The sequence below is a fragment of the Gracilinanus agilis genome, chromosome X (genome assembly GCF_016433145.1).
Source record: "Gracilinanus agilis isolate LMUSP501 chromosome X, AgileGrace, whole genome shotgun sequence".
In the NCBI taxonomy this organism is placed as follows: domain Eukaryota; kingdom Metazoa; phylum Chordata; class Mammalia; order Didelphimorphia; family Didelphidae; genus Gracilinanus; species Gracilinanus agilis.
Genome location: NC_058136.1, coordinates 29,222,807 through 29,247,728, shown reverse-complemented (window position 1 = coordinate 29,247,728; position 24,922 = coordinate 29,222,807). Strand labels below are relative to the sequence as shown.

Sequence of the window (24,922 nt, the reverse complement as noted above, 5' to 3'; positions counted from 1 at the left end):
ATTAAAAAAAAGAAAGGATAGACTTTTACCATACTTCAGCAGAACCAAATGCATCAACAAATAAAGAAAGAACACACATTTTCCAGGGTCTTTTCTTAAGGTCCAGATGAAGTCCTGTGTCTGTGGTCCTATTACTTGATTATAGTCACATAGATAACTGGATGTTCACATAAGGCTAAAAGTACAATTAGCATCATAAGATCACAAAAGTATAAGATTCCAGATTTTAGAGATAGAAAAGATTCTAGATTTTTGTCTTTTTTGAAGCTCTTTTTAAAGATTTGTACAGTAGGATAGTCAGAGAGGTTTTAGCTTTTGCTGCTAAGGCTCCATCTTGACTCCACCCAGGAAATTACATCTTGATGAAAGGTACTATAAATGATGAAGTTATGTGAGTCCCAAACACATATGCACCAAATGGTATAACCTCTAAATTTTTAAAGGAGAAATTAAATGAACTTCAGGAGGAAATAAAATGAGGCAATTGGGCCTACATGCTAATAGACCACAAGGCTTGGAATATGATATTCAGGAAGGCAAGAGAATTGGGTCTACAACCAAGAAACACTTACCCATCAAAACTGACTATATACTTTCAGGGAAAAGCATGGGTATTTAACAAAACAGAAGATTTCCAAGCATTCCTAAAGTAAAGACCAAAACTAAATGGAAAATTTGATGTCCAAACACAAAATTCAAGAGAACCATAAAAAAGGTAAACAAGAAAGAGGGAAAAAAATTATGGGCTTCAGTAAGGTAAAATTGATTATCTTTTATATGGAAAATGATATCTATAACTCTTAAAATTATTTTCATTATCATAGTAAATAGAAGAATTATTCATAGGCAGAGGTTGGGGTACTAAGTAGTTTAAGATGATATGTAAAAAAGGGGGGAGGAATAGAAGATGGCACCAAGAGAAACTTGAAGGAAGAAGAAAAATAGGATAAATTATACCACATAAAGAGGCACATGGGAGGGGGAGGAGAAGAATACTATTATAGGAAGGAGAGGAAAGGAGTGGTAATATTTAAACCTTACTTTCAGTGGAATCGATTCTGAGAGAAAAGATTAGCTAGATACATTGGGGTATAGAATTCTATATTCCCCTCCAGGGAAGTTGAGAGGAAAAAACCAAAGGAGCGAGTGGGGTGGTGAGTATCAAAAGGGAGAAAAAAGGAAGGGGGAGGGAATTTAATAGACCTTAAAGAAAAATAAGAGGGGAATAGGAAGAGAAGGGGTGAGAAGGGAAGTAAAATAAGGTTGGGGATATAAGGGGTCTGAGTAAAAGCAAAACACTGGTGGAGAAGGAAATAGTGAAAGAAGAAAGAGCAGGTCTAAAAGAGGAAATCAAAATGATGAGGAATACACAGGAAATCAAAATGATGAGGAATACACAGGTATTCATAACTCTGAATGTGAATGGGATTAACTCATCCATAAAATGGAAGCAGATAGGGTGGAATAGAAACCAAAATCCTACCATATATTGTCTACGAGAAACATACATGAGATAGGTAGGCACACACAGGGTAAAGATAAGAGCCTGGAGTAAAATTTATGGGCATCAACTGAGAAAAAGAAGGGAGAAGTTGCAATTATGATATCTGACAAAGCCAAAGTAAAAATAGATCTGATTAAAAGAGATAAGAGAGGTAATTACATCCTGATAAAGGGCAGTATAGACAATGAAAAATATCAATACTCAACATATATGCACCAAGTGGTATGGCATCCAGATTTTTAAAGGAGAAACTATTGGAGCTTAAGGAGAAAATAGATAGTAAAACTATACTAGTGGGAGACCCGAACCTTCCTCTATCAGATCTAGATAAATTAAACCAAAAAATAAAGAAGAAAGAAGAAATGTGAATGAAAAATTAGAGTCGATAGACATATGGAGAAAAATAAATAGGGACAAAAAGGAATACACCTTCCTTTCAGCAGCACATGGTACATTCACAAAGATTGATCATGTACTAGGGCATAAAAACATGGTAAACAAATGCAAAAAAGCAGAAAAATGAATGCAACTTTTTTAGATCATAATGCAATAAAATTATAATTAGTAAGGTTACACGGAGAGGCAAATTTAAAATTAATTGGAAACTAAATAATCCACTTCTTCAAATCTGATGAATCAAAAAATAAATCAAAGAAACAGTTACTGATTTCATTGAAGAGAATGACAATGAGGAGACAAAATCTATGGGATACAGCCAAAGCAGTACTCAGGGGAAAATGTATATCCCTGAGTGCCTATCATAACAAAATAGAGAGGGAGGAGATCAATGAATTAGACATGCAACTTAAAAAAAAAAACTAGAAAAATAACAAATAGAAAAACCTCAGATAAAAACTAAATTGGAAATTCTAAAAAACAAAAGAGAAATTATTAACATTGAAAGTAAAAGAACTATTCAACTAATAAATAAGACTAGGAGCTGTTCTTTGGGAGGAAAAAAGTAAAATAGATAAAGTAGTGGTTAATCTAAATTTTTTAAATATTTTATTTTTTTAGAAAAATTTTCCATGGTTACATGATTCCTGCCTTTACTTTAATCTAATTTTTAAAAGAAAGAAGAGAATCAAATTAACAGCTTCAAAAATGAAAAGAGCAATCTCACCTCTAATGAAGAGGAAATTTAGGCAATTAACAAGAGTTGTTTTGCCCAATGATATGACAATAAATATGATGATCTAGGTGAAATGGATTAATATTTACAAAAATATAAATTGTCTAGATTAACAAAAGAGGAAGTAGAACACTTAAACAATCCCATATCAGAAAAATAAATTGAACAAGCCATCAAGGAACTCCCTAAGAAAAAATCCCCAGGGCCAGATGGATTCACAAATGAATTCTACCAAGCATTTAAAGAACAACTAATTCTAATACTATACGGACTATTTGACAAAATAAACAAAGAAGGAGTCATACTTTTTATGACACAAATATGGTACTGATTCCCAGACCAGGAAGACCAAAAACAGAGGAAGAAAACTGTAGACTAATCTCCTTAATGAACATAGATGCAAAAATCTTAAATAAAATACTAGCAAAGAGACAACAGCAAGTTATCGTAAGGATTATTCCCTATTACTAGGAGAGATTCATACCAGGAATGCAAGGTTGGATTAATATTAGGAAAATCATTTGCATAATTGCTCATATCAACAACCAAATTAAGAGAAATCACGTGATTATCTCAATATATGCAGAAAAAGCCTTTGACAAAATACAGCACCGATTCCTACTGAAAACACTAGAAAATATAGGAATAAAAGGGCTTTTCCTCAAAATAATAAGCAGTATTTATTTAAAACCACCAGCAAGTATCATCTGCAATGGGGATAAGTTAGAAGCCTTCCATATATGATCAGTAGTGAAGCAAGGATGCCCATTATCACCACTATTATTGTACTCAAAATGCTAGCTATAGCAATAAGAGAAGAAAAATAAATCGAAGGGATTAAAAGTAGGCAAAGAGGAAACTAAACTACCACTCTTTGCAGATGATATGATGGTATACTTAGAGAATCAATAAAAAACTCATTGAAATAATTAATAATTTTAGTAAGTTGAAGAATACAAAATAAACCCACATAAATCATCAGCATTTCTACATATTACTAACAAAGTCCAGCAACAAGATTTAGAAAGAGAAACTCCATTTAAAATCACTCTAGACAATATAAAATATTTGGGAATTTATCTTCCAAGACAAACCCAGGAATTATATGAACACAACTACAAAACACTTTCACACAAACAAAACTAGATATAAACAATTGAAAAAACATTAATTGCACATGGGTAGGATGAGCTAATATAATAAAAATGACAATCTTGCCTAAATTAATTTACTTATTCAGTGTCATGTCTATCAAACTACCAAAAAACTTTTTTATAGAATTAGAAAAAATTATAACAAAGTTCATCTGGAAGAACAAAAGCCCAAGAATATCAAGGGAAATAATGAAAAAAAATGTGAAGGAAGGTGGCCTAGCAGTACCAGATATTAAACTATGTTATAAAGCAGCAGTCATCAAAACAATATGGTGCTGTTGTAAAACTGGGAAGACCCCCATAAACTGATGTGGAGTGAAATGAGCAGAACCATAAGAATCTTGTACACAGTAACTGAAATATTATGGGGTAATCAAATGCAATAGATTTTGATACTAATAGCAATGCAATAATCCAGGACAATCCAGAGAGACTTATGAGAAACAATGTTATCTACATCAAGGGAAAGAACTATAGGAGTAGAAACATAGAAGAAAAACATATGATTTATCACTTGTTTATATGAGTCATGTTTTGGGGTTTTTGTTTTAAAATATGACTCTATTACAAACACGAATAACATGGAAATAGCTATTGGGTGATAATACAGGTATAATCCAGTGGAATTGCTTGTCAGCTCCCAAAGGGGGGAGGGAAGAAGAGAGGGAGAGAACATGAATCATGTAACCATGGCAAAATACTTTAAAATAAGTAAATGAACCAATGAATAAATAAGTAAAAGCAAAAAAAGATGTAATTTCCTACCTTATCTCTTTTAATCAGATCTATTTTTGCTTTAGCTTTGTCTGTGATCATGATTGCTACTCCTGCTTTTTTAAATTCAGATGTTGCACAATAAATTCTGCTCTAGCCCCTTACCTTTACCTTGAATGAGTCAACCTGCCTCAAATGTGTTTCTTGTAAACAACATATAGTAGGATTCTGGTTTTTAATCCACTCTGATATCAGCTTCCATTTTATGGGTGAGTTTATCACATTCACATTCACATTTATGATTACAGCTGTGTATTCTCCTCCATCTTATTTTCCCCTTTTGATCTTGCTCTTTTTCCTTGCACTATGTTCCTCCTCACAGATGTTTTGCTTTTTATCACCTCCCCATAACCCCCTCCATCCTATTACCACTCCACCTTTTCCTTGTTTTATTCCCCTCTGACTTCTCTATAGTGTAAAATTAGATTCTATACTCCAATAAGTATGGTTATTCCCTCTCTGAGGTAGTTAAGATGAGAGTAAGGCTTAAGTATTGCCCATCACAACCCTTATCCTCTCCTCCACTGTAATACTTTTTCATGCCTCTTTAATGAGACACAACCCATTTCTTGTCTCCCTTCCCTTTTCTCTCAGTGCAATCCTCTTTTTCATCCCTTGATTTTTTTTGTAAATCATGCCATCCTAATCAGCTTACTTCCACACCCTCTGTCTATATACACTCCTTCTAACTGTTCTACTACTGATACATTTTAAAAAATTATAAATATCCTCTTTCCATGCAAGAATACATACGATTTGGCCTTATTGAGTCCCTTAAATTTTCTCTTCCTTATTCATCTTTTTAGGCTTCTCTTTGGTCTTGAGTTTGGACAACAAATTTTCTGTTTAGATCTTCTCCTTTCATCAGGAATGCTTGAAAATCTTCTATTTTATTATATGATTCTTCCACACATACACCCCCCCAAAAGAATATATTCAAGTTTTGCAGGATAGGTGATTCTGGGTTGTAAACCTAGATCTTTCATCTTTTGTAATATCATGTTTTATGCCTTCTAGTCCTTTAATGTGGAGGCTGCTAAGTCTTGTGTAATCTTGATTGTAGCTCTATGGTATTTGAATTTTTTTTCTTTCTAGCTGCTTGCAGTATTTTCTCCTTGGCTTGGGTGCTCTCAAATTTAGCTATAATATTCCTGGGAGTTGTCATTTGGGGATTTCTTTCTGGAGGTGGTCTGTGGATTCTCTCGATTTCAGTTTTACTCTCTTGTTCAAGAATATCAGGGCAGTCTTTTTAAAAAATAATTTCTTGTACAATGATGTCCAGGCTTTTTTTTTATCATGGCTTTCAGATAGTCTGATAATTCTTAAATTGTCTCTCCTGGATCTATTTTCCATGTCAGTTGTTTTTTCAAATGAGTTTTTCATGTTTTCTTCTGTTTTTTTTTTCATTCTTTTGATTTGATGTTATTGTTTTTTGATATTTCATGAAGTCATTAGATTGTAGTTGCCCAATTCTTATTTTTAAGGAATGATTTTCTCCCATGAGCTTTTTGCTTCCATTTTAATTTAGCCCATTTCTTCTTCCATTTCTTTCATTTCTCTTCCCCATTTTTCCTCTGACTCTGAATTGATTTTTGAAATCCTTTTTTGAGCTCTTTCAGAGTTTGAGACAGATTCATATTTTTCTTTGAAGCTTTGCATGTGTCTGCTTTATTTTCACTGTCCTCTTCTGTGTCTTGTTTTGCTTTTTATCTCCATAAACATTTTATATGGGTATTTGAGTTTTTTTGTGTTTACTCATTTTCCCAGCCTTTGTCTTACCTTCCACTTTTATTTTAAAGGTTGGCTCTGTTCTCAGGAAAGAAAGGACACTTCTTTAAACTTCAGTTCTTCCTTGATGCTACCTTTAACCTTATTGCTGGGTTTCTGCAAGTTTTAGTTCTTCCTAGGTGGTGTGATGGCCTATGGGCTGGGAGTTATGAAAGCCACCTGTCACTGCTGATTCAATCACCCCCTGAGACTGCTAATAGTGCAAAGTCTAGCCTCAGGCTTGGGCAGGGACTTTTGGTCTCACTCTTGGTTTGATCAGTTCAGGCACACTATGGACTACCTTCACCTAATTGTCCCAAAGATGCTTATCTAATTTCCCAATGGTTTATTAGAAATAGATAAGATGTTAGAATGTGTATATACCACAGTTATATTGTTAGTCCTAAAAAGGTATTCTTCCTCTTTCTCTTCCTGAACTGGGGGGACCATTTAACATGTGAACACATTCTGATTTACTATGCTTTTTTCACATAGTCCTGAAAGAATTTAGAAGCCAATGCCTAAGTTGCTGTATCAGTTGGTAAGGTAGTGTTTTAAAGTTTAGAACTTACTAATATTAGCTCATTTTATCCTCACAACAACCCTGGAAGATATAGGTCCTTATTTAACAAATTAGGAAACTAAGGCAGGGAGAGGTTAAGAGAATTGTCCAAGGTTACCTGGCTAGTAAGTATTTGAGGCTGGATTTGAACTCAAGATTTCCTAACTTCAAGTTCAGGGCTGTCTCCACTGAGCCATCTAGATATATACACTATGGCTAAACCAGAAACTGGCATTTTTCCCCTGAAGAAAAAAGCTTGAAATAAAAAGAAATTCTTTAAGTGACAAGTTAGAGTCTCACTATTTTAGAGTCTATCTTAGGATTAGCCTTTGAGACCATCTAATCAGCTTATAAAGAATCAACTAACAAATATTTATTCAGTACTCAAGATCTATTTTTTAGAATCAATCAAACAGAAAGAAAGGTTTAGCTAGATTGTACCATTAGGGAATAATGTACAAAGATGCTTGAAAGATAGAATGGGGGCAGGCTGTTAAGAGCTTTCAGTGTCAAATAGAGAAATTTATATTGATAGCCACTAGAATATATTTACAGGGAAGTGACATGGTCAGATCTTCACTTAAGGAAAATCCTTTTGGCACCCCAGTAGATAATTGATTCCGAGAGAGCAATTAAGAGGACACTGCAATAATCTAGGTAAGAGGTGATGAGTGTCTGAACTAAGGCAAGTATCTGTATAGGTAAAGAGAAGGATTCACATGCAAGGCATGTTTGAAAGGTAGAAATAGCAAGACTTAGCAAGTCAGTGGATATGCAGTGTAAGGGAGAAGAAAGAGTGAAGGATAATATCAATGTAATGAAGGTGGAAAACTAAGAGAATAGTACCATCTTCAACAAAAATAGGGAAGTTTAGAATAAGGGTAGGCATCAGATGAAAGATTAGTTCTGTTTAGGATATACTGATTTTATCCATTTAGAAATATCCAATAAGTAGTCAAAAATGTGGCTTGAGACATTTATACATATTGAAGATTCATCTATGTAAAGATGATCATTAAACTAATGAGAACTGATTAGCTCTCCCAAGAATGAGATGGCAGAAAGAGAAGAAAAGAGGGTATAAGATAGAGCCTTGAAGAATACCCACAATTAGGGGTATGATATGGATGATGAATCAGAAAAGGAGGCAGAGAATTAGCAGTCATAGGTAGGATAGTACAAGGAGGGAGCATGAAGACAAAGAGGAGAGAATAGTTAATGGTGTCGAATCCAGCAGATAGGTCATGAGAGATGATGAATGAGGAGGAGAAACCTATAATGTTTGGTAGTTAATATATTGGAAAGAATAGTTTTAGTTGAGAGATCAGGTTGGAACCCAGATTGGAAAGGATGGTGGAGTAAGATGAGAGAAATGAAGCAAACAAGAGTGGGCTCAAACTTAGATTACAGTGAAACATGTAGAGAACACGGAGGTAAAGGTCCTGGTGGTAAAAACTCCTGGTATTCTTCCTTGGGTATAGTTCTCTGTTGGACTCAAAGGGCTAGTGATTTTCTGGAGTCCAGAAGCAGATCTCCTTGCCATAAGAGGTGGCAACTTTTTCTGCAGCTGACTTTCATCAGGTTGTTATTATTTCATGCCTATGTGTGACCTTAGTGTATTTGTCCTACTTGCTGGATAATCTGTGTTTGATTGTTTCAATCTATCTAGAAACATGGTTAAAGATGTGCTTGGAGGAGGGAAAGACACTCCCCTCCCCCAAACAATTCTCTCTCAAAGGCCTGGCTCCCAATTCTCAAAATGCAATCCTCAGCTCCTGGACTGAACTTTTCCATCCTGACAGAAGCTACTTACCCCATACCCTTCCTCTTCCTCTGCTGTGGTTTTTTTCTCTAAACTACATTTCTTTATTTGTTGTTCTTTGTAAAGTACTTTGTAAAGTACTCTGTGATTTAAATCCCCCTCTCCATCACATTTGATAATTAAGAGATTATTGATATGTTGGAGAGAAGAACAGTTTTAGATGAGTGATCAAGTTGGAAGCTAGATTGGAAAAGGTTGGAGGAGTGACATGAGAGAAGTAAAGTCAAAAAGAGTGGATGAGTACAGTGAAATACACATGCAGAAGTACATCTGATTCTTTCCACCAATTATCAGGTGTAGCATCATCTTCCTTTATTCAATGACCAAAGTCCTTTATTGGATTAAGGATTTATTCAAGCATTTGTTAAAAAATGCTTTAATACCTATTTCTGTTGAATGATTCTTTTATTATATTATTCAGTCAAAGAAGTATTTGTACCTGATAAAAGTTTCATGGCATAGATACACCTAATTTACGTGTTAAAATTCTAAGTATGTCTACTGGTTGATTCACAAGATTTCTTTCCTAATTACACAAATCGAGGTGAAAGGGTGAATAGCCATCGCATCCCTTACTGGGTCGAAGAGCGCAATATAGGCTAGTTTTTTCCCTAAAAAGGACTGAAGCTATTCTAGATCTCTTCCACCTGCCATTTTAAATATGGCCCCATACATCGCGCTGCCACCTCGACTCCCTCTCTGGGCCAGGTGCCTCTGGCCAACAGCCCCACCGCCATTGAGGACGTGAATGAGTACAGCAACATGGAGGAGTTTGCAGAAGGATTCAAAATCAAAGCCAGCAAGAGCCAGCAGGACGATGGCAAAATGTTTATTGGAGAGTTAAATTGGGATATGAACAAGAAAGATCTCACTGAATACCTGTCTCGTTTTGGAGAGGTTGTAGAATGCACAATTAAAACAGATCTTGTCACGGGAAGATCGAGGAGATTCAGATTTGTGCTTTTCAGAGATGTTGCCAGTGTTGATAAAGTTCTGGGACTTAAGGAACACAAGTTAGATGGCAAGTTGATTGACCCCAAAAGGGCTAACGCTTTAAAGGGAAAGGAGCCCCCCGCCAAAAGTATTTGTCAGTGGACTGAGCTCAGATATGTCCGCAGAACAAATCAAAGAATATTTTGGAGCATTTTGAGAGATTGAGAATATTGAACTTCCTATGGACACAAAAACAAATGAAAGAAGAGGATTCTGTTTTATCACATATACAGATGAAGAACCAGTAAAGAAATTATTAGAAAACCAATATCATCAGAATGGTTATGGGAAGTGTGAAATCGAAGTTGCCCAGCCCAAAGAGGTATACAGGCAGCAACAGCAACAACAGCAAGTTGGGTAGGGCACTACGGCTGGCAGACGAGGTGGGACTAGGGGTCGTGGCCGAGGTCAGGGCCAAAACTGGAGCCAAGGATTTAATAACTATTATAATCAATGATATGGAAATTTCAATATGGTGGCGATCAAAACTATAGTGGCTGTGGTGGATAGGATTATACTGGGTATAACTATGGGAACTATGGCTATGGACAGGGATATGCAGACTACAGTGGTCAACAAAGCACATATGGCAAAGCATCCTGAGGGGGTGGTAATCACCAAAATGATTACCAGCCATATTAAAGGAAGACATGGAGAAAACAGGTGTAGATGCCACGGCAACCTTATCTTGCAGGATGACGACATTGAATGGAAAGTGGTCTTTCATTGATCTGAGATGACTATCTTGTGAAAGACTTAAGAGTGTACATGACACAACTGTGTCCAATTCTATATAGCGGGTGATTTAGTTTTCTTGTTTTTACTTCATCCTTTGCCATCTGTGTTATGACAAATGTGGGTTTGTGTTTATACACATTTTATTTGTATAATTTCATATTAAATGATTCTCAATTATAAATTACTTGTGATTGTTAAAAAAATGAAAAATAAAAAGGACCGAAGCTATTCTTGAGACTTTATGTGGTTCAGAAGATTACAAAACTCAGCCACATACCAGGATTCAGGGCCTTGTTCCTCAGGTTTCTGGCCACTGGAATAACACAGCCAATAAAAAAGCAGGCAACCTGCTCCCAAATGAATCCATGTTATATCCTTGATGATTTTACCTTCTCTGTTGTGGTCAAGTAAGTCACCTTTTGTTAACTGGCTGTATGAGTGAGTGCCCTGCTTCACTTCAAATGTGAATTTCATAAGGCAAACTGGTCACTTGACCAAAGAGGGTCAAATGGGGCCCATGCGCTCGACAGGGCTTGAGGCAGACTAAAATGGAATTGAGAAATATTTAACAAAATAAATAAAAATACACTAGAACATAAATAACCTTACATTTTAGAATTGAGTTAACTTGCTACTACAGGGATCCTCGTAGCCTCTCTAAAGCTTTCTAAAGCCAAAGTCTGGCACCTTTAGCAAGATAGTAATTCATAAGTCAATCATCTCAAGTCAACAAGTCTTTATTATGCACATATTACATGAAGGCAGCGCACTAAGCACTGAAAAACAAAGCTATAGCAGTTGTATGGTTTGCATAAACCATCTTATGAGCTCCCACCAAAAACTAAACTGAAGTGAAACTTTTTTCTGCCTCTGTCAAAGTTTCAAAACTGCCTGAAGGGTCTTCTGTTTTCATACTTCACAGTTTCCTAGTTCTATGGAAAGCAGAAATGCTGAAATATTTAAATGCGACTGCTTCTCAGGCTCCTTCAAGTCCAGAAGTAAAAACCCAAAGAGAGGACCGGTGTTCACAACAAAGTGAAATACATTGTCGTGATAGAAGCAATGGACCCGCCCCACATCTTCAGGCCATCTGAACGGATCTGTTCTGTTTGGCAAAGTACTCTGCTGACAATGACATGAAATCAATTCCAATTTAAATATTAAGAGAAAAACAACAACACAGAGAAATGCCCAGGTCAAAAAACAAATAAGTAATTAAGCCATAAATGAAATCCAGATGTTCATACTGAGTTTTGGTCCCTCATTAACTCAAGTTACAAGTGAGAGTTTTCATTTTTTAATGAGCTTGTTGATAGTTCTTTTGCCAGGAAATTGAATTACAGAACCTTTATTCATGTGTCAAAATATTGCTAGGAAGCTTAGTTGAACTCATGGGTTGATGTGGACATGATTTGGATGTAGACTCTTAATGAACACCCTAGAACAATGATCAATAATATGGAAATAGGTCTTGATCAATGACACATGTACAACCCAGTGGAAATGCGCATTGGCTACTGGGGGTGTGGGGGGAGAGAGAGCAAGAACACAAATCATGTAACCATAAAATTTTTTTCTAAAAAATTAAAAACTAATTAAAAATAAAAATAAAAATAAGCTTAGCTAAGATTGGACCTGGAAAGGTTTGGAGTTTTACAAAACCACTGGAATCAGTTATTTTTTTTAAACCCTCCCCTTCCGTCTTAGAATCAATACTGGGTATTGGTTCTAAGGCAGAAGCATGGTAAGGGCTAGGCAATGGGGGTTAAGGGACTTGCCCAGGGTCACACAGCTAGGAAGTATCTGAGTCCAGATTGGAACCCAGAACCTCTTGTCTCTGGGCCTGACTCTCAATCAACGGAGCCACCCAGGTGACCCCCTGGAATCAGTTTTAAATTATTATTGATAATGCTAATGGAACCGATCAATCCCAATCAGTCTTTCTTTGCCCTCATTCAGTTTTTAAACCCTTACTTTCTGTCTTAGAACCAACACTAAATATCTATTCCAAGGCAAAAGAGTGATTAGAGCTGGGCAAGTGGTGTTAAATGACTTGACTAGGGTCACACAGCTTGGAAGTATCTGAGGTCAAATTTAAACCCAGGATGTCCTATCTCTAGGTCTGGATCTCTATCCACGGAGACACCTAGTTGCCCCTCAGGTCTCAACATTCAACAGTTGCTCTGAATACTAAAAGACCCAGGGAAAGAAAAGCACTGAAACAGTAAAACATTTAATTAGGACAAAAACGGGTAATAAAGCAGCATGGAAACAATAGCACACAATATGATAAATTATAAATATCATTCTCTGTTCTCCTTGAGTATTCTTGGAACCAAATCATTCCAAACTCACTGTACTAAAAGAGAAGGTAGCTGACAAATTCCTTCTTCAGCTAAACTTTACCCCAAAAGTACCTGCAACTCCCCTGGAATCACCCATACCATTCCCCAAAGCTTCACTATGAAGAGCTCACCTCTGGGCCACTTCAAGGCTTCCAGACTTCTGGTGACACCACTGCTCTCTCAGAGAGCCCTCAAATATCTCCTTATGATTCCTAAACCCTGGAAAGTCTACAAAAAACTCCCTCTCTCTCCTAGTAATCTCTTTGCTCAAATCCTTGGCTATTCTGGGCTCCGGCATATAGTTCAATGTAGATTCGATTATTATTGCAACTATTATTGCACTAATTACACTTGGCTGAATTCTGCTAATGTGTAAATTCAAAGGTAAGGTAATATTAATTCACCTAGGGAACATTCTTTTGGAAGGCTGTGCATCAAGATATTTTCCCAACTTTCTTGCTATTTTAGTTGGAAATGTGACTCTCCACTATGAAGAATAGCCAATGAGCAATTTGGTTATTTTTATATAATATACATATATTATATATCATAAAAATTTCATAGCATAATAAATAAGGAATGATTTGATTCCAAGACTGCTCAAGGAGGAAGGAGAATGAGAGCAGTTTTTTAGTTGGGTCATTTTCGGTTTTGTGTTTTGCATGGTTGAATTATGAAACTGAGAGGAAGGAAACTTAGATTTTTTTACTTCTTTTTCCAAAAAAAGCACATTTATTCTCCCACTTATCCCAGCAGCATCTCTGTCACATATATCCTTATTCTAGAAATTAGGAAACTGAAGCAAAGAGAAGCCAGTTGCTTACCCAAGGCCACGGAGTTAGCCAGAGCTAAAATAATTCTTCAAACACTTGATTGAGCACTGAAAATTTCAGACTACAGTGTATTTTTTTTAAACCCTTGTACTTCGGTGTATTGTCTCATAGGTGGAAGATTGGTAAGGGTGGGCAATGGGGGTCAAGTGACTTGCCCAGGGTCACACAGCTGGGAAGTGGCTGAGGCCGGGTTTGAACCTAGGACCTCCTGTCTCTAGGCCTGACTCTCACTCCACTGAGCTACCCAGCTGCCCCAGACTACAGTGTATTTGATGAACTTTTTCCATTAAATTTGATTTTATTTTGTCGGTACCGTACTGATTCATCAGCACACCTAATATTTTATCTAGCTCTTCAATGTTTATTTATTTTTAATTTAATTTAACAATTTTCAGTTAAAAAAATCCATTTTCTCTCCCTTCTAATTAATTTCTCCACAGAATCTAATGGAGTACCTGGAGGTGTACATCTGGGGAAAATTACATGATTATTCATTAAGTTCTGGATTTGTGAGTCATCTTTTATCTAGAAATGAACTGAAAGTTTATTCCTCCAATGGGATTGGGTATATATATATGTGTAAGTACATATACACATATATACACTCACATTGTGGCCTTAGGCATAGCATTCTAGAAAATACAATACCTGGAAAATTTCTTTCAATCCCTGAAGGTTTCTAAACCCAACACATAGTAGGAGTCCTTCCCATCAAGGGAATAGTTTCCCTTTCCATCATACAGTATCCATAGAGAAGTCTTTTCTAACGTTACACAGAGTATACTTTTTTAAATAATAAATGTTGGCCACATTTTATATTCTGAGTGCAACATTATACAGTTGCAGAAGGTCTTAGAGTCTAACTGAATAGGAATCTTATCAAAAAGTAAGTAGAAGTACAGAGTTTTCTCAAAATTTCTAGGGATGGGGAATCCCTGTACTTCCTAAAGTAGCTCATAGTGCTAGATTTAGCTGGGGTACAAAAGTACATACAGTCCATGTTCTCAAGAAGATGATTGGCATTGGGTACATCATCATAAGACTTTTAATTAACTGGTAAATAAATTGGATATGTCTTTATATTGTGAGGAGTATTTTAGAGAGTCCTCTTATCTCTGAGTTGTTTCTTGGTTTTAATTTCTTGGTACACTCAGTTTAAATAAATACATAGTTCATCTGTAAGATGTAACAACTCTTCTGTTCAGGCTAGACTAACTGCCACCACAGAGGCATGGATCTAGAAATCCTGGGAATTGTATTTCTTACAAGCTAAGAGGAGTTATCTTTTCTTTATGAAAGGCAGAATTTGGAAATAATTTTCTCTGAGAACAGGGTCCATGCTTTGGAAACTACCACATTTTTGATGGCTACTAGGGCTTTCCATGATGTTTATGCCCTGTGCCTTGTATTTGGACATGAATTTGGTTGAATCAATGCTGGGTAGAAACTGAGAGAAATAATTGTCCTAATCTCTGTCAAAGACTGAGGTGATGTAGGAAAGATTTTGCCCCTAAGGTGTTGCAAATTATTTTTAATATTGATTACTGCTAGGATCATAACCAAGAATTATCTAGCCAGAAAAATGGAGTTTAATCTTTTATGGGGAAAAAGGAGATTTAATGAAATAGAAGACTTCTAAGCATTCTTTTTTAAATTTAATTTAATTTTCCCCCCAATTACATGTAAAAACGGTTTCCAACATTTTTAAAGAATTTCAAAGAATGAGTCCCAAATTCTCTCACTCTCTCTCCCCCACAACTTCCCACCCCACTTGAGATGTTAAGCAATCTCATATAGATTTTACATATGCAATCATATTAAAAATTCCCATATTAATCCTTTTGTGGAAGAAAACTCAAATAGAAAAAAAATTAAGAAAGTGGAAAAGGTTGCTTTGGTCTGAATTCAAACTAAGTTCTTTTTCTCTGGAAATAGATGGCATTTCTTTTTATCATGATTCCTTTGGGATAGTTTTGGATCATTGTATTGCTGATAATAGTTGATATTCACAGTTGTTCATTGTATAGTATTCCTGTCACTGTGTACAATGCTTTTCTGGTTCTGCTTATTTCACTGTATTTGAGTTCATTTAAGTCTTTCCAGGTTTTTCTGAGCTTTTCTTGCTTCTCAATTCTTATGGCACAATATTATTCCATTACAACTCTATACTATAACTTACTCAGCCATTCCCCAATTGATAGGTATCCCCTTACCTTATAATTCTTGGCCCCCCAAAAAGAGCTGCTTTAGGTATTTTCCACATATAGGTCTTTTCTCCCCCTTTTTTCTATCCCTCTTTTGGATATAAATCTAGTAATAGTCAAAGGGTCAAAGGGTCTATACTATTTTATAGCCTTTTGGACCTAGGTCCAGATTATTCTCCTAAATGACTGAATCAGCTCACAAGTCCCCAAATAATGCATTTGTGTCCCAGTTTTCCCATATCCCCTCCAAGTTTTGTCATTTTCTTTTCCTGTTATGATAGCCAATCTGATAGGTGTGGTGTGGTACCTAAGAGTTGTTTTAAAGTGCATTTTTCTGAATAATAATTATTTAGAGCATTTTTTGCATGATTATAGAGAGCTTTAATTACTTTGTCTCAGAACTGCCTATTCATATCCTTTGACCATTTATCATTTGGGAGTGACTTTATTCTTATATATCCAACTCATTTCAACTATAGGGCCCACATGCCAAGAAAAACTGAGGCAAGTTCTGGGAAATAGCAAAGATTTTTTTTCTCTATTTTTTTTTAAACCCTTGTACTTCGGTGTATTGTCTCATAGGTAGAAGATTGGTAAAGGTGGGCAATGGGGGTCAAGTGACTTGCCCAGGGTCACACAGCTGGGAAGTGGCTGAGGCCAGGTTTGAACCTAGGACCTCCTGTCTCTAGGCCTGACTCTCACTCCACTGAGCTACCCAGCTGCCCCCCAAAGATTTTATTAGAACTGGATATAAGGACAGTGCAAAGCTATTATAGTCTAAAACTAAAGTAAGATTGTTTAAAATTTATACAAATTTATAAACTTTCATTATTTGTTTTATATATTCTTGGCTTTCTCTTTAACATTGTTTTTAATTAAATGCCATATCTTCTCAATTTTATCCTTCTTACTTATTTTATACTGCTTTAATTGTAAACATTTTAAAATATAATTTTATTGATCTTTTCCTTATCACTAGTAATTCTTCTAGTACCTTTTCTTCTACCTACTCTTAGAAAGTGAATCTTATATACTTATTTTTTTAAAGAAAAAAAAGAAGAGGAAAATCAGTACAACTGATTAAGGCATTGGAAAAGTCAGAAAATATATGCAATCTACTACATGAGTGGATGTCTCACTTTGGAAAAGGAGTGGGGTGGGGACACCTTTTCATATCTCTTCTTTGGAGCTATGATTGTAAAAATTTTTCAACATTCACTACTGAATGTTTTGTTGCTGCTATTTGATTTATATTGTTGTAGTCATGTATATACTGTTTTCTTGACTCTCCTTATATTTCACTCTGGATCAGTTCATGTAAATCATTTCATGCTTCTCTGTATTCATCATGTTTATAATTTCTTACAGTATAGTAATGTTCCATAACACTCATGCACAATTTGTTTAGTTATTACCCAAATAACAGATATGTACTTTGTTTCCAGTTCTTTGCTATCACATAAAGTGCTAGTATAAATATTTTAGTGACTATGGGGACTGTCTTATTAATTACTTACTTAGGATATAAATCTAGTTGTGGAATCTCTGAGTCAACTAGTATGGACATTTTTAATGATTTTATTTTCACAATTCCAAATTGTTTTGCCAAGTGGTTGTACTGATTTGGTCCTCACACCCAGGCACAATGACTTGACTCCTGTTCTGATGTTCTACACCAACACGATCTCTATGGTTAGGTCTACATTCTTTCCTTTACTACAATGCTTAGGAACATCAACAATGAAGCTATGGCCTGACCCTCCTTATACAGGCCTGAAAGCATAACTGCAAATGTATCCCACTGTGGCCTATTTGTAATATCACCCTCAATAACTGCACACATGAACTGCTTATAGTTTTTTGCTATTATGAATAATGCTGCTATGACAAATTTGCACAGATATATCATTTTCCCCATTTTAGTAATAGATTTAAGTTATAGGTCTAGCAATGGTATTTCTGGGTCAGAGAAGAACAATTTTATGACTCTTATTATATGTTTTAATATTGCTTTAAAAAATTATACCAACCCACAGCAGTCCTGGTACTGTAAAAGCATGACTTCCTTGACATTCCTGCCCACAATGAATATTAGTGTTTTTTAAAGAATTCTCTCGATATAGTGAGTATAAGGTGGCATTTGAGATTCATTTATACTTCTTGTTTATTAGAGAGACTGAAAGCTTTTTTTCAGTTAGCAGATTACTTTTAATTTTCCTGAGGAAGTACTTCTTCCCCATTCTTTCTAGGAACACTTCCTCCTCTGCATTCCTTTAGTCCTCTCACCTGGAGCAGGAAGACCAATACTTAGTTCTTACTTTGGCACTGAAAAAAAACATCATCAGAGCACATGAATGAATAGAATACTTGCTTCACCTTCTATACTTGTGGAAACTGAGATTCTCAGTGCTCTGTCATCCTTGATGCTAAGTGGCACTATCTATGTACTGTGTCAGGGGCTGTCACAGAAGGCTCCAGAGTAATACTTTTATTAACAGTGAGGTTTTCTGTCTTTTCTTTTCCCCCCTTAAGCCCATTCGTTCTGTCTTAGTATCAAATTTAATATAGAAGAGCAGTAAGAGCTAGGCAATCAAAGTTAAGTGACTTAAACTGGATCACACAGCTAGAAGCATGTGAGGTCAAATTTGAACCCAGGACCTCCCGACTCCAGACTTAGCACTCTATCCACTGTGCTACCTAGCTGCCCTCAGTTTTCCATCTTTTCCACAAGTCACAGATCATGGTGGTTAGATCATAGATTTAGGACTCAGATGTCAATGAGTCCAAACTTTTCAATTTAGAAATGAGTAAATTAAAGTTCTTACTTAAGGTCTTGTTGACCTTGAAGGTCTCATGGCCCTAGTTGAGGTTTTCCTGGCAAAAATACTGGAGTGGTTTGCCATTTTCTTCTCCAGCACATTTTACAGATGAGAAACTGATGCAAACAGGGTTAAGTGATTTTCCTAGGGTCACACAGCTAGGCAGTGTCTGAGGCCAGATTCAAACTTGGCCTTTTTAACTCCAGGCCTGGTGCTCTATCTACTGCAACACTTAGCTGCCCTTTCCTAAGGTTAACGTGTGAATATTTCTCCTGTGAAGCATAGGTCAGGTTCCATCTCACAAGCACTGGCTATTTGTTTAGCAGAGAATGATCCACGAGAGCAAATGTTCATGGGCTACTTATTTTCTTAGCTCTATATCCTGCTTGAAGGCATTGTTAACTATATTTGGAATGTTAGTTGCCCCAATTAATTGTGGGAACCAAACTATGGCTGCTCTAAATCACAGGTTTAGAAAAGAACTTAGGAAAATTAATCCCATTAAAGTAAAATTTTCCAGTTTAAAAGAAATAAATCATACTAACCCATAATGAGAGAAGTAAAAAAACACAAAACTAACAGCTACCTTCCTTCTCAGTAAAAGAAGTTGGCAAAAGGCTGATACTAGGCTGGTTAGTAATCCTAAAATTAAAACAGATTGACCTTAACTGTTTAATCAACTTCTCATCATATTTGAGTAGTTTAAGATCATAAGATTTTGGAATGGAAAGGCTTTAGAGATTGACTTCCAATTCCCTCATTTGATAGAGAAAGATGTTGAAGACCAAAGAAGTTAAGTAACCTTGGCCAAATTAGAACAAAAGGTTAGTATCTGTAGAGGAGATATCTGAATGTTGGGCTGTGGGAAGCACATAATATCCCACTGCTCCCTGGGAATAGGAAATGGAAGTTCCCTATTAAATTGGAGCACTGCTTCCCCTCTGGAAGGGCTTAATTCATGCCCTTACTCAACAACCATTTATTGAGCCCTTTTACAGAGTAGGTCATAGCTATTTTTGAGACCAGAGCTATAACTAAGAATTCTGGCACCGAGAAGGTAATTTCAATTTTGACATGGAACTGAGGAATACCTAAGATAAAATGATTCATAAGTATAGTTGAAGTAAACTTGAGAAAGAGATCATAGGAGGAAAAGATACTGAGGACCTGAGATGTCAGGAGGTTCGGAGGAGAAAGGAATAGAGATGGAGAAGATCACTATGCCAGTTATTTAACTTCAAAGAGGATAACAACAAAGATCTAGATAGGATGATATTTAGACCAGTACTCAGTTCATATTAAGCACTTAATAAGTCTCTGTTGATTGATTAGTGGGTAGTTAAATTTTAAAAGAGAAATGATAGTGGTACAGGGAGGATCTGAAAGAGGTGATTGGAAACAAATAGCATGCTATCTCCTCGTTCTGTGTTTCACCAAGAAGTATGAAAGAAGGGATAACAAGCCTTGGAAAAGTATCAGATGTGACACCATGAAGAGATATTTAGGTTTCTGTGATCATCATGAAATGGAAGGACTTTGGGAGGGAGAGAGCTAAAATCACAGGGTCAATATATTTAGAGTTGGAAATGACCATAGAGATCACCTAGTATACCTCTCCCATATTTTTAGAGATGAGAAACCTCAGGCCAGGAAAGCTGAAAGGACTTGCCCATTATAATATAAAGAAACTTAAACCCAGGTCTTCTATGATTCATTAAGCCACAAAATAAAAGGGTTCGAAGAACACAATGAAAATGGAGGACAGAAGAAGACAGAGGAGAGCTAAGTTTACTCCTGGCTTGGACAAGGAATGACTGCTAGAGGGGCCTAGAGTGGCTGCCCTCAGGAATGATTTCCTTCTCCCCTGTCTGCCTCATAGATGATCTCAAGCTGATCATGGGCTGGCTTCCAGGCCCAGAGACAGAGCACTTCCGCCTTTCTGCCTAGTTGGGAGAAGATCATGGTTACCATGGTACTCTGGAGGCCAAGCTAGGGGAGCTGGTAAAGAAGCAGACACATTAGGAAGCTATTGTTAAGGATTAAGATAACAACTGAACCTCTTGGGAAAAGAATCACACCCACTGGGATATTAGTATCTGACGAAAAGTGGGTACCTTGAGATGATGAAAACTGATTCAGATATAATGATCCCATATACATACCAAAATATAATTGGCAGCACTTTTTTTAACCCCTCACTTTCCATATTATAATTAATACTGTGTATTGGTTCTAAGGCAGAAGAGTGGTAAGGGCTAGGCAATGGGGGTCAATGAGTTGCCCAGGGTCACATGGCTAGGAAGTGCCTGAGAACAGATTTGAACCCAGGACCTCCCATCTCTGGGCCTGGCTCTCAATCCACAGAGCTACCCAGATGCCGCTAGTACTTCTTGTGGTAGTAAAAACTTGAACAAATTGTGGTATATGAGTGTAATGGAATATTAATCTCATCATAAGAAGAATGAATATGAAGACTTCAGAGAAGCACAAGAAGACTGTATGAAATGATGTAAAGAAAGCAGAATCAGAATAATACATATAATTACCATCACTAATTTATTTTAAAAGAACACTCAAATAAAGCCCAACGTGTTCACTTTAATCACCAAACTCAAATCTAGTAAATGAATAAGAAAATGTATCTCTCTCTTTTTAAAGGGGTAAGGAATAACACATGAGGCTACAAACATTCTCAGGTGTGGTTAGTGCCTCAATTAATTCTGCTTAATTCTTTTGCCTTGTTAGAAAAGAGAGCTCATTCATTGAGTGGGAAAAGGATAGATACAGAAATAAGTATAATGGAAAAATTAAAAGGCAACAGTAAAACGTAATAACGATAAAGTTAACAATTATTCGGAGTATTATTTGTTGCTCATTATAAGACTTTGCCAAAATGATAAAAAATAGTGACTAAAACTACTGACCACAAGTTTTCCATGAAATTAAATGTCCATCTTTGCAATGTTAAACTTTTACTGGTGTCATTATATGACAGTGAGCCATGAAGCATGAACGCTTGCTTAAAGATAAGCATCAGAGAGCAATGGAAAGAGGAATGGTGAATGTGAGCAGGATATAGCCTATAGCCAAAGAGAAATTCTAAACAACATAGTAAAGATTGACATCAAGGACTTGTAGGACAAGAGGAGAAGATGGGTTGGTCATGTTGACAAGTCCAAAGGAGAACAGGGAGACAGCTACGGTCTTCCCACTGCTACTCTTGTGATGTGAGGAATTCTTCAGAGGATTTGGGTAGAGCCTCTTTGTTGAACTTTTGATAGAACATAAACAAGAATCACACAGCACAGACAGACATCTATGGGGACTAATCTGCATCATCTGAGGGAACTCCTAAATCATGGAAATTATACATCTATTTTTTATTTGAGTACTGTCTAAATTAGTTTATAGATTAAGTGTTAAAGAAAATCAAACTACCTGGGATTACTTTCTTGAGCTAAAATATAAATAAATAAAATCAATCCGGAGAAACAAAACATCAGAAAAGGAAAGGTAAACAATGAAGAAAGTAGGAATGAAATGGAGCATTTCTAGACCTCAAGTTATACTATAAAGCTGTAATCATTAAAAAGCACTTGGATTTGGCTGAAAAACAGAAAAGTAGATCAGTGGAGCAGACTAAATATCAAACAGTCGGAAACAAGTAAACTCATTAGCTCAATGATTGATAAAACCCAAGAACGTGAATTGCTAGGAGAATTCCCTATTTCACAAGAGCTCCAAGTAAAACTGGAGAGCAGTATGGTAGAAATTAGATTTATACTAACATCTTCTATCACATACCACAAAAAGTCAAAATAGCTACAATGACCTGAATATTGAAGGTCCGACATTAAAAATGAAGAGACTCAGATCAGATATCTTTTATAGCTATTCCTGGAGAGAGAGAGGTTTTAGCTAAACAATGAACAAAGTGACTACAAAAAATAGATTATTTTGATCACATGGAACTGAAAAGCTTTGTACAAAATCATGCAGCTAAATTAAAAAGTTTATATCATACATCTATGAGAGCTATTTGCCAATGGTTGAAAAAATGAGCAAACATTTTTCAAAAGAAGAATTGCAAAGATCCCTCCAATTTACTAATAATGTACATAAGTATGTATTCGGCCATTTTTCAGTTGTGTCCAACTCTTTTGTGGACCCATTTTGGGATTTTCCTGGCAAAAATATTGGAGTGGTTTGTCATTTCCTTCTCCAGTTCATTTTACTAAAGAGGAAATTTGAGGTAAATCAGGTTAAGTGACTTGCCCAGGGTCATACAATTAAGAAGTGTCTGAAGCCATATTTGAGCTCACAAAAATGAGTCTTCCTGACTTCAGGCTCAGCACTTTCTCCACTCTGCTACCTAGCTTAAATGACCTCTAATAGTTTTTCCAACTCTAAATCTATGATTCAGGCCCATTTCACTAAATAATTCAGAGTAAATTGACTTGTGACAATTTAATTCTGCTTCAAGAGACACAAGGTGATCCAGTTAAATTAAGTTTCAGAATTTATTTAGTGCCAACTGGGCAACTAATCAACAATCATCATTAAGTTCCTACTTAGGCCAGGCACTATGGAAAGACAAGGAGGATTATACAAAGACAAAGTGAATCTTTTTATTTAAAAAATAATTCTATAATTAGAAAATTCTACTTCCCCAATAAGACCTTCATTTTATTCATTGACATTTTTCATTAGTATGTTTGTAAATCAGAATTTCTTAAAGTGAAACTTGTCTATACTGATTATGTGCTATTCCTATTCCAGTGAGTATTACTTCCAAATCTTGCCAGGCTCAGTGTATTTTACTTGTGCCATTCCTGGTGGAGCTTGCCACTATAGGCTCCTTCCTAGTCATTCATTTCTTCAGCCTTGGAGCTGAAAATGACTAATGATGTCTTCAAAGTAAAGTGTATAAAAGAAATGGAAGAAAGGTATACATGGCCTGGCCCAGGAAGGTAATGGAACCTCTACATGAGAGACTGTAAGTTGGGGAAGAGCTATGTAGGTGTCAAGAAGAATGGATTACTCTAGACAGGAAGATACTGGGACTGAGAGGACTGTTAACTGATGGAAATGGAGAGAAAAGGCTGATATAGATGATGTTTTACTTGGAAAGTGTCAAGACTCAGGGACAGAATGGATGTAGAGAACAATGCAGAGCTGTTCTTTAAAAGAAATATAGGGGACAGCTAGGTAGCTCTTAGAAGTATATACAAAGTGGACAGCTGGGTGGCTCAGTAGATTGAGAGTCAGGCCCAGAGACGGGAGGTCCTGGGTTCAAATCTGGCCTCAGGCTATCCTAACTGTGTGACCCTGGGCAGGTCACTTAACCCCCATTGCCTAGCCCTTACCACTCTTCTGCCTTAGAACCAAAACCCAGTATTGAATCTAAGACAGAAAGTAAGGGTTTGAAAAAAAGAAATATAGCTTTTCCTCCACAGTCATTCACTTGTGCCCAACTCTTTGTGACCCTGTGGACTATAGCATACCCATGCTGTCCACGGGGTTTTATTGGTACAGGTACTAGAAGGGGTTTGCTATTTCCTTCTCCAGTGGATTCAGGTAAACAGAGGTTAAGCCACGTGTCAAGCTCACACAACTAGTAAATATCTGAGGTCGAATTTGAACTCAGGTTTTCCTGACTCCAGGCCCCATGCTCTTTCCTCTGAGCCACCTAGCTATCCCTATTCTACCCTTAATAAAATCTACTGGCTCTGATTTTCTGCTTAGGCGACTACTTAAGTCCACAATTTTGCAGAACATACTGAAGCAAAGATGTGATGTAGAGGTCTTCATAAATTTCCTTGAAAACAGCTTAGCACTGATGAGAGTACTTGGGAGTTGTAAGGACAATGACATGTGACTTGGGTTGGAGCTTGGGATCTTTATGTATTGTTAAACCATAGCTAAAGCTACATTTTACTGTGTCACTCACAACACACCAAGACAATTTTGTCACTTTAATGTGTTTTAGACCAGAATTTCACATCTTTTGTTATTTCTACTAACAGCAAATGAAAAACATGGTAAAAAGAAAAAAATTTCTATTATAAACTCATCCCACTAAGGAATTTTTCCAATAAGACAGAATGTAGTAAGGTCCAAAGTCACACAGAGTCAGAACTGTGACAAAAGTTTCTGATTCCAAATCCAAGATTATTTTCATTACTCTCCAAAGAGGATGGCTTACAGAGGGCATATTGCCGTGCTGTTGAACCTTTGGTGCACCTGTTAGAGGGGGCTGCCCCCTTCCCCCTCTC

General features: G+C 36.4%; 1 pseudogene; it reads left to right on the top strand.

The window, feature by feature from the left end:
- LOC123253617 overlaps window positions 1–10,350 on the top strand; it is a 77,766-nt pseudogene extending 67,416 nt beyond the window's left edge.
- Window positions 10,351–24,922: the final 14,572 nt, after the last annotated feature.